Source organism: Saccoglossus kowalevskii, chromosome 3 (assembly GCF_978046115.1).
Source record: "Saccoglossus kowalevskii chromosome 3, keSacKowa6.1, whole genome shotgun sequence".
Classification (NCBI taxonomy): Eukaryota; Metazoa; Hemichordata; class Enteropneusta; family Harrimaniidae; genus Saccoglossus; species Saccoglossus kowalevskii.
Window position 1 is genome coordinate 1,125,727 of NC_140643.1, and position 9,638 is coordinate 1,135,364.

The 9,638-nt window shown below is 35.5% G+C and overlaps 1 long non-coding RNA gene across 1 annotated transcript; it reads left to right on the top strand.

Annotated features, from left to right (window-relative positions):
• The first annotated feature begins 8,600 nt into the window (after positions 1–8,600).
• LOC146747426 (uncharacterized) lies at positions 8,601–9,597 on the top strand. Its single transcript, XR_014928924.1, has 2 exons — positions 8,601–8,919; positions 9,413–9,597. It is a non-coding gene; the product is annotated as an uncharacterized LOC146747426 (long non-coding RNA).
• The last annotated feature ends 41 nt before the right edge of the window (positions 9,598–9,638 follow it).

A 9,638-nucleotide genomic window follows, 5' to 3' on the forward strand; every position in this document is an offset into this window, starting at 1 on the left:
ACATGTACGTCCATGCAGTGTAAAGTGTTTACTACAGCCATGTAACATGTCCGTCAATGTAGTATAAAGCGTTTACTACAGCCATGTAACATATACGTCAATGTAGTGTAAACTTTTTACTACAGCCATGTAACATGTACATCCACGTAGTGTAAAGTTTTTACTACAGCAATGTAACATGTACGTCAATGTAGTGTAAAGCGTTTACTACAGCCATGTAAAATGTACGTCAATGTAGTGTAAACTGTTTTACTACAGCCATGTAACATGTACATCCACGTAGTGTAAAGTTTTTACTACAGCCATGTAACATGTACGTCCATGTAGTGTAAAGCGTTTACTACAGCCATGTAACATGTACATCCACGTAGTGTAAAGTTTTTACTACAGCAATGTAACATGTACGTCAATGTAGTGTAAAGCGTTTGCTACAGCCATGTAACATGTACATCCACGTAGTGTAAAGTTTTTACTACAGCAATGTAACATGTACGTCAATGTAGTGTAAAGCGTTTACTACAGCCATGTAACATATACGTCAATGTAGTGTAAAGCGTTTACTACAGCCATGTAAAATGTACGTCAATGTAGTGTAAAGCGTTTACTACAGCCATGTAACATATACGTCAATGTAGTGTAAACTTTTTACCACAGCCATGTAACATGTACATCCACGTAGTGTAAAGTTTTTACTACAGCAATGTAACATGTACGTCAATGTAGTGTAAAGCGTTTACTACAGCCATGTAAATTGTACGTCAATGTAGTGTAAATTTTTTACTACAGCCATGTAACATGTATATCCATGTAGTGTAAAGATTTTACTACAGCAATGTACCATGTACGTCCATGTAGTGTAAAGTTTTTACTACAGCAATGTAACATGTACGTCAATGTAGTGTAAAGCGTTTGCTACAGCCATGTAACATGTACATCCACGTAGTGTAAAGTTTTTACTACAGCAATGTAACATGTACGTCAATGTAGTGTAAAGCGTTTACTACAGCCATGTAACATATACGTCAATGTAGTGTAAAGCGTTTACTACAGCCATGTAAAATGTACGTCAATGTAGTGTAAAGCGTTTACTACAGCCATGTAACATATACGTCAATGTAGTGTAAACTTTTTACTACAGCCATGTAACATGTACATCCACGTAGTGTAAAGTTTTTACTACAGCAATGTAACATGTACGTCAATGTAGTGTAAAGCGTTTACTACAGCCATGTAAATTGTACGTCAATGTAGTGTAAATGTTTTACTACAGCCATGCAACATGTATATCCTTGTGGTGTAAAGAGTTTACTACAGCCATGTAACATATACGTCCATGTAGTGTAAAGCGTTTACTACAGCCATGTAAAGTGTGCGTCAATGTAGTGTAAACTCTTTACTACTGTAATATAACATGTATGTCCATGTGGTGTAAAGAGTTTACTACAGCAATGTAACATGTACGTCAATGTAGTGTAAAGCGTTTACTACAGCCATGTAAAATGTACGTCAATGTAGTGTAAACTCTTTATTACTGTAATGTAACATGTATGTCCATGTGGTGTAAAGAGTTTACTACAGCCATGGAACATGTACGTCAATGTAGTGTAAAGCGTTTACTACAGCCATGTAAAATGTACGTCAATGTAATGTAAACTCTTTACTACTGTAATGTAACATGTATGTCCATGTGGTGTAAAGAGTTTACTACAGCCATGTGACATGTACGTCAATGTAGTGTAAAGCGTTTACTACAGCCATGTAAAATGTACGTCAATGTAGTGTAAACTCTTTACTACAGTAATGTAACATGTATGTCCATGTAGTGTAAAGAGTTTACTACAGCCATGTAACATGTACGTCAATGTAGTGTAAAGTTTTTACTACAGCCATGTAACATGTACGTCAATGTAGTTTAAAGTTTTTACTACAGCCATGTAACATGTACGTCAATGTAGTGTAAAGTTTTTACTACAGCAATGTACCATGTACGTCCATGTAGTGTAAAGATTTTACTACAGCCATGTAACATGTACGTCCATGTAGTGTAAAGCGTTTACTACAGCAATGTAACATGTACGTCCATGTAGTGTAAAGCGTTTACTACAGCAATGTACCATGTACGTCCATGTAGTGTAAAGTTTTTACTACAGCCATGTAACATGTACGTCCATGTAGTGTAAAGCGTTTAATACAGCAATGTACCATGTACGTCCATGTACTGTAAACTTTTTACTACAGCCATGTAACATGTACGTCCATGTAGTGTAAAGCGTTTACTACAGCAATGTAACATATAAGTTCATTTAGTGTAAAGAATTTACTACAGCAATGTAACATGTACGTGCATGTAGTGTAAAGCGTTTACTACAGCCATGTAACATGTACATCCACGTAGTGTAAAGTTTTTACTACAGTCATGTAACATGTACGTCCATGTAGTATAAAAAGTTTAAAACAGCCATGTAACATGTATGTCCATGTAGTATAAAAAGTTTAAAACAGCCATGTAACATGTACGGCCTTGTAGTGTAAAGCGTTTACTACAGCCATGTAACATGTACGTCAATGTAGTGTAAAAAGTTTAAAACAGCCATGTAACATGTACGACCTTGTAGTGTAAAGCGTTTACTACAGCCATGTAACATGTACGTCAATGTAGTGTAAAAAGTTTAAAACAGCCATGTAACATGTACGACCTTGTAGTGTAAAGCGTTTACTACAACCATGTAATATGTACGTCAATGTAGTGTAAAAAGTTTAAAACAGCCATGTAACATGTACGTCAATGTAGTGTAAAGCGTTTACTACAGCCATGTAACATGTACGTCAATGTAGTGTAAAGATTTTACTACAGCCATGTAACATGTACGTCAATGTAGTGTAAAGCGTTTACTACAGCCATGTAACATGTACGTCAATGTAGTGTAAAGATTTTACTACAGCAATGTACCATGTACGTCCATGTAGTGTAAAGTTTTTACTACAGCCATGTAACATGTACGTCCATGTAGTGTAAAGCGTTTACTACAGCCATGTAACATATACGTCCATGTAGTGTAAAGCGTTTACTACAGCCATGTAAAGTGTGCGTCAATGTAGTGTAAACTCTTTACTACTGTAATATAACATGTATGTCCATGTGGTGTAAAGAGTTTACTACAGCAATGTAACATGTACGTCAATGTAGTGTAAAGCGTTTACTACAGCCATGTAAAATGTACGTCAATGTAGTGTAAACTCTTTATTACTGTAATGTAACATGTATGTCCATGTGGTGTAAACTTTTTACTACAGCCATGTAACATGTACGTCCATGTAGTGTAAAGCGTTTACTACAGCAATGTAACATATAAGTTCATTTAGTGTAAAGAATTTACTACAGCAATGTAACATGTACGTCAATGTAGTGTAAAGCGTTTACTACAGCCATGTAAAATGTACGTCAATGTAATGTAAACTCTTTACTACTGCAATGTAACATGTATGTCCATGTGGTGTAAAGAGTTTACTACAGCCATGTGACATGTACGTCAATGTAGTGTAAAGCGTTTACTACAGCCATGTAAAATGTACGTCAATGTAGTGTAAACTCTTTACTACAGTAATGTAACATGTATGTCCATGTAGTGTAAAGAGTTTACTACAGCCATGTAACATGTACGTCAATGTAGTTTAAAGTTTTTACTACAGCCATGTAACATGTACGTCAATGTAGTGTAAAGTTTTTACTACAGCAATGTACCATGTACGTCCATGTAGTGTAAAGATTTTACTACAGCCATGTAACATGTACGTCCATGTAGTGTAAAGCGTTTACTACAGCAATGTAACATGTACGTCCATGTAGTGTAAAGCGTTTACTACAGCAATGTACCATGTACGTCCATGTAGTGTAAAGTTTTTACTACAGCCATGTAACATGTACGTCCATGTAGTGTAAAGCGTTTAATACAGCAATGTACCATGTACGTCCATGTACTGTAAACTTTTTACTACAGCCATGTAACATGTACGTCCATGTAGTGTAAAGCGTTTACTACAGCAATGTAACATATAAGTTCATTTAGTGTAAAGAATTTACTACAGCAATGTAACATGTACGTGCATGTAGTGTAAAGCGTTTACTACAGCCATGTAACATGTACATCCACGTAGTGTAAAGTTTTTACTACAGTCATGTAACATGTACGTCCATGTAGTATAAAAAGTTTAAAACAGCCATGTAACATGTATGTCCATGTAGTATAAAAAGTTTAAAACAGCCATGTAACATGTACGGCCTTGTAGTGTAAAGCGTTTACTACAGCCATGTAACATGTACGTCAATGTAGTGTAAAAAGTTTAAAACAGCCATGTAACATGTACGACCTTGTAGTGTAAAGCGTTTACTACAGCCATGTAACATGTACGTCAATGTAGTGTAAAAAGTTTAAAACAGCCATGTAACATGTACGACCTTGTAGTGTAAAGCGTTTACTACAACCATGTAATATGTACGTCAATGTAGTGTAAAAAGTTTAAAACAGCCATGTAACATGTACGTCAATGTAGTGTAAAGCGTTTACTACAGCCATGTAACATGTACGTCAATGTAGTGTAAAGATTTTACTACAGCCATGTAACATGTACGTCAATGTAGTGTAAAGCGTTTACTACAGCCATGTAACATGTACGTCAATGTAGTGTAAAGATTTTACTACAGCAATGTACCATGTACGTCCATGTAGTGTAAAGTTTTTACTACAGCCATGTAACATGTACGTCCATGTAGTGTAAAGCGTTTACTACAGCAATGTACCATGTACGTCCATGTAGTGTAAACTTTTTACTACAGCCATGTAACATGTACGTCCATGTAGTGTAAAGCGTTTACTACAGCAATGTAACATATAAGTTCATTTAGTGTAAAGAATTTACTACAGCAATGTAACCTGTACGTGCATGTAGTGTAAAGCGTTTACTACAGCCATGTAACATGTACATCCACGTAGTGTAAAGTTTTTACTACAGCAATGTAACATGTATGTCAATGTAGTGTACATATTTTACTACAGCCATGTAACATGTACGTCAATGAAGTGTAAAAAGTTTAAAACAGCCATGTAACATGTACGACCTTGTAGTGTAAAGCGTTTACTACAGCCATGTAACATGTACGGCCTTGTAGTGTAAAAAGTTTGAAACAGCCATGTAACATGTACGTCAATGTAGTGTAAAAACTTTAAAACAGCCATGTAACATGTACGACCTTGTAGTGTAAAACGTTTACTACAGCCATGTAACATGTACGTCAATGTAGTGTAAAGTTTTTACTACAGCCATGTAACATGTACGTCCATGTAGTGTAAAGCGTTTAATACAGCAATGTACCATGTACGTCCATGTACTGTAAACTTTTTACTACAGCCATGTAACATGTACGTCCATGTAGTGTAAAGCGTTTACTACAGCAATGTAACATATAAGTTCATTTAGTGTAAAGAATTTACTACAGCAATGTAACATGTACGTGCATGTAGTGTAAAGCGTTTACTACAGCCATGTAACATGTACATCCACGTAGTGTAAAGTTTTTACTACAGTCATGTAACATGTACGTCCATGTAGTATAAAAAGTTTAAAACAGCCATGTAACATGTATGTCCATGTAGTATAAAAAGTTTAAAACAGCCATGTAACATGTACGGCCTTGTAGTGTAAAGCGTTTACTACAGCCATGTAACATGTACGTCAATGTAGTGTAAAAAGTTTAAAACAGCCATGTAACATGTACGACCTTGTAGTGTAAAGCGTTTACTACAGCCATGTAACATGTACGTCAATGTAGTGTAAAAAGTTTAAAACAGCCATGTAACATGTACGACCTTGTAGTGTAAAGCGTTTACTACAACCATGTAATATGTACGTCAATGTAGTGTAAAAAGTTTAAAACAGCCATGTAACATGTACGTCAATGTAGTGTAAAGCGTTTACTACAGCCATGTAACATGTACGTCAATGTAGTGTAAAGATTTTACTACAGCCATGTAACATGTACGTCAATGTAGTGTAAAGCGTTTACTACAGCCATGTAACATGTACGTCAATGTAGTGTAAAGATTTTACTACAGCAATGTACCATGTACATCCATGTAGTGTAAAGTTTTTACTACAGCCATGTAACATGTACGTCCATGTAGTGTAAAGCGTTTACTACAGCAATGTACCATGTACGTCCATGTAGTGTAAACTTTTTACTACAGCCATGTAACATGTACGTCCATGTAGTGTAAAGCGTTTACTACAGCAATGTAACATATAAGTTCATTTAGTGTAAAGAATTTACTACAGCAATGTAACATGTACGTCAATGTAGTGTAAAGCGTTTACTACAGCCATGTAAAATGTACGTCAATGTAATGTAAACTCTTTACTACTGCAATGTAACATGTATGTCCATGTGGTGTAAAGAGTTTACTACAGCCATGTGACATGTACGTCAATGTAGTGTAAAGCGTTTACTACAGCCATGTAAAATGTACGTCAATGTAGTGTAAACTCTTTACTACAGTAATGTAACATGTATGTCCATGTAGTGTAAAGAGTTTACTACAGCCATGTAACATGTACGTCAATGTAGTTTAAAGTTTTTACTACAGCCATGTAACATGTACGTCAATGTAGTGTAAAGTTTTTACTACAGCAATGTACCATGTACGTCCATGTAGTGTAAAGATTTTACTACAGCCATGTAACATGTACGTCCATGTAGTGTAAAGCGTTTACTACAGCAATGTAACATGTACGTCCATGTAGTGTAAAGCGTTTACTACAGCAATGTACCATGTACGTCCATGTAGTGTAAAGTTTTTACTACAGCCATGTAACATGTACGTCCATGTAGTGTAAAGCGTTTAATACAGCAATGTACCATGTACGTCCATGTACTGTAAACTTTTTACTACAGCCATGTAACATGTACGTCCATGTAGTGTAAAGCGTTTACTACAGCAATGTAACATATAAGTTCATTTAGTGTAAAGAATTTACTACAGCAATGTAACATGTACGTGCATGTAGTGTAAAGCGTTTACTACAGCCATGTAACATGTACATCCACGTAGTGTAAAGTTTTTACTACAGTCATGTAACATGTACGTCCATGTAGTATAAAAAGTTTAAAACAGCCATGTAACATGTATGTCCATGTAGTATAAAAAGTTTAAAACAGCCATGTAACATGTACGGCCTTGTAGTGTAAAGCGTTTACTACAGCCATGTAACATGTACGTCAATGTAGTGTAAAAAGTTTAAAACAGCCATGTAACATGTACGACCTTGTAGTGTAAAGCGTTTACTACAGCCATGTAACATGTACGTCAATGTAGTGTAAAAAGTTTAAAACAGCCATGTAACATGTACGACCTTGTAGTGTAAAGCGTTTACTACAACCATGTAATATGTACGTCAATGTAGTGTAAAAAGTTTAAAACAGCCATGTAACATGTACGTCAATGTAGTGTAAAGCGTTTACTACAGCCATGTAACATGTACGTCAATGTAGTGTAAAGATTTTACTACAGCCATGTAACATGTACGTCAATGTAGTGTAAAGCGTTTACTACAGCCATGTAACATGTACGTCAATGTAGTGTAAAGATTTTACTACAGCAATGTACCATGTACGTCCATGTAGTGTAAAGTTTTTACTACAGCCATGTAACATGTACGTCCATGTAGTGTAAAGCGTTTACTACAGCAATGTACCATGTACGTCCATGTAGTGTAAACTTTTTACTACAGCCATGTAACATGTACGTCCATGTAGTGTAAAGCGTTTACTACAGCAATGTAACATATAAGTTCATTTAGTGTAAAGAATTTACTACAGCAATGTAACCTGTACGTGCATGTAGTGTAAAGCGTTTACTACAGCCATGTAACATGTACATCCACGTAGTGTAAAGTTTTTACTACAGCAATGTAACATGTATGTCAATGTAGTGTACATATTTTACTACAGCCATGTAACATGTACGTCAATGTAGTGTAAAAAGTTTAAAACAGCCATGTAACATGTACGACCTTGTAGTGTAAAGCGTTTACTACAGCCATGTAACATGTACGGCCTTGTAGTGTAAAAAGTTTAAAACAGCCATGTAACATGTACGTCAATGTAGTGTAAAAACTTTAAAACAGCCATGTAACATGTACGACCTTGTAGTGTAAAACGTTTACTACAGCCATGTAACATGTACGTCAATGTAGTGTAAATAGTTTAAAACAACCATTTAACATGTACGACCTTGTAGTGTAAAGCGTTTACTACAGCCATGTAACATGTACGTCAATGTAGTGTAAAAAGTTTAAAACAGCCATGTAACATGTACGACCTTGTAGTGTAAAGCGTTTACTACAACCATGTAACATGTACGTCAATGTAGTGTAAAAAGTTTAAAACAGCCATGTAACATGTACGGCCTTGTAGTGTAAAGCGTTTACTACAACCATGTAACATGTACGTCAATGTAGTGTAAAAAGTTTAAAACAGCCATGTAACATGTATGTCCGTGTAGTAAAAAGAGTTTAATACAATCTGATTAAAATCTGATGTAGTGTACGGGCTTTAATTATTTTGGCTATAAACTTATTTTAATTTTATGTTTTATTACTTTTGTTATTAATGCCTTGTTATTTTATTATTTTACTTTGATTTTGATTTTGTGATTTTTTTTAAATTCCGCCCTACCTACATCTGAGCCGATGCCTATGTAACGAGATTTCAATGAGACCCACTGTCGACGATTTTAGTCAACGAATCACAGACCTTCTTCTATAGCGCACATGATGATGTCACTGGGCAGAGTCAGGTGGCAAACACACTCAAATAAAATGGCGGATTATACCGACGTTAGCGACCGAGAAGAACACGGCTTTTCGGTAAGTTTATCATTGTCAAATGCAACGAAAGTCACTTTTTTATGTTTATATTGTGGCTCGAATGGTTCGAGTTTAGATCGTTATTTTGCGTAGTTATTCTGGGAGTGACGATTTTGTTTCCACCGGTTCGACCGAACACCGGTGTCTTTTTCCAGTCGCTTGCCCTGGAGACGGGTGATGTTTTGTTGACGATCGGGTCAAAACCGTCTACGGTATTGAAGCCGTAGCTGTAAATAATCATCAAAATGTATCAACATTTTGTACATTATACAATAACTCTTTATTAAAGTAATTGAGCTGATTTGGACTGGAATAAAATATTTTTTATTTGGAACACATCGCAATTGATCAGGAAATATTCTTTTGCTCCAATTGTCTGCGTCGATGCCGTGGGCCGGTGACCGTTATACAATTTAAAATTTGCATTGTTTACTATAGCTGTTTACAGTGTTCTAATCATTACGATTTACTTACTTTTTTGCTTCCATTCTAGATAATTATGCTCAGTGTTTGATGTAAAATTGAAGCGATGACTGAATAAACGAACCGTGGCTGGCGAAGATGTATCAGGAAGTGTACACATTTGTTGGAAGTGAACAAAATATTCAATGTAATGACAAAAATTGTAAAATGCTGTGGAATTTCTTTTGTAAATAAAAGTATACTAGCAATGTTCTATTAATGGTTTATTCAAGTGGGCAAAATATAATGTACAGAAA